This window comes from Triticum aestivum, chromosome 7A, assembly GCF_018294505.1.
Source record: "Triticum aestivum cultivar Chinese Spring chromosome 7A, IWGSC CS RefSeq v2.1, whole genome shotgun sequence".
NCBI classification, from domain to species: Eukaryota; Viridiplantae; Streptophyta; class Magnoliopsida; order Poales; family Poaceae; genus Triticum; species Triticum aestivum.
In genome coordinates, this window is record NC_057812.1 from 325,140,534 (window position 1) to 325,142,735 (window position 2,202).

Genomic DNA, 2,202 nt, shown 5'->3' on the forward strand with positions numbered 1-2,202 from the left:
AAAACTGCAAAAAATGGAATTCAGGTGGCCTCATATTATTCATCCTTATCATGTATTTCTTGAAAGTGATGGAAAGGAAAATTGTGCTCAATTGACAGAAGAAGAATTGAATAAAATGTTTGGCATAAATGATGAGCATGATTGCAATGTTACTAGTATGAATTCTTTGAATATCCATGATGTTAATGATATGTAAAGGCATAAGCTTTGGGATGCTATGTTTGATGAAGATGATATTTTTAGTATCCCAAGATTTGGTGTGCAAATTTGTTATAATAATCGCATGCCTCCTATTTATGATGATTATAATGATGAAAATGAGTTTGGAAGAGTGTCAACTCTAGGTAATGATGATCCCACTATTTTGGATGGTGTTGAATCTTATTGTAATAATTATGAAAGTGGATTTGGAGAGGTCATAACTTTATTTAATGATGAATCTACTATTTTGGAAGAGGTTTCAATTGATCATGACAACAAAGTTCCTATTTATGATGATTATGGTGATGACATGTATGCTATAAAAAGTAATGTTAACTATGAAACTTGTCATCATGATTTTAACTTTCAATTGGGTTATGTCTCACATGATGGTTATTTTGTTGAAGTTGCTCCCACTACTATTGATGAGAAGAAATTTGCTTATGTGGAGAGTAATAAAATTTCTATGCTTGTGGAACATGAAAAGAATGATTTATGTGATAGATATATTGTTGAATTCATTCATGATGCTAATGAAAATTATTATGGGAGAGGAATTTATGCTTCTACATATCTCAATAATATCAAGTTTCCTTTCTATGTGTCGAAAGTTTTGAAGTTATGCATGTTTTGCCTTCCTATGCTAGATGATTCTTGTTCCCAAAATTATTTGCTCACAAAATCCCTATGCATCATTGAAATGTGCTAGTCATATGCTTCATTATGCTCTCTTTGTGTTTCAATCTTTATCTTTTATGCGAGCATCATTGAAACCATCATGCCTAGCTAAAAGGCATAAAAGAAAAGTGTTTGTTGGGAGACAACCCAACATTTACCCCTACTGTTTTTGTGTGCTCACATGATTAAGCTACTGTAGTAATCATGTTTTATAGATTCTGTTTCAATAAAGTAGCACGTAAAGCCTTTGGGATAGTGTGGATGATAGTTGACTTGATTCTGTGTAAAAACAGAAACTTTTGCGCCCACAAACTGAATTAATCTGCTCTTCTGAAATGTGATAAATTCTTGAATTTTTTTACATATGATTGATATACAAATTTCCCACCCTGTCCAAATTTTTCAGAAATTTTGGAGTTGCAGAAGTATGGTAGTTGTCCAGATCATTATAGACTGTTCTGTTTTTGATAGATTGTGTTTTCAATGCATAGTTTGCTTGTTTTCTAGTTTCTATGTCTTATATTGCTCAATTTAAATTGTGGAAATGATAAGGTACAATAGTCATTGTGTGAGAACAATTATGAATCTTGTCGTTGATAGTACCAAAGTGAATGGTTTGCTCTTTATCATACTAACCTATCTCACGAAGTTTCGTTAAGTTCTGTGTGATTGAAGTTTTCAAGTTTTGGGTGAGATATAAATATGAGGAGAATAAGGACTGGCAAGACCTAAGCTTGGGGATTCCCAAGGCACCCACAAGGTAATATTCAAGGAAGACCCAAGCAAGTAATCTTGGGGATGCCCCGGAAGGCACCCCCTCTTTCGTCTTCAACAGTATCGGTAACTGTACTTGGAGCTATATTTTTATTCATCACATGATATGTGTTTTGCTTCGATCGTCATTTTCTTTTATTTGTATTTGCTTGCTGCTATTTAGAATAATGATTTGCATCTTTCATTTCGATAAAAATGTCAAGAATAGACTTTACCATGCTTATTTTGCAAGTCTACATGTTGTTGTTTGAAAACAGAAAGTTTTCTATCATTGTCTAAATTGTTTTGGAAATTCAGAACATGATAAAATCTTGAAATTTTTACACAATATTCTATGATACATTTTCAACAGTGTGGTAATTGTTGGGAATTTTTGCAGTTACGGAAGTATGAATCTTCTTGCATTATTTACAGACTGTACTATTTTGACAGATTGTTGTTATGTTTACATTGTTTACATATGTTTGCTTGTTTAATGATTCTATTTGAGGATAGGACTATTAAATATGCAGAGTCATTTAGTATTCAATGTTAAATAGTAATTTTAGT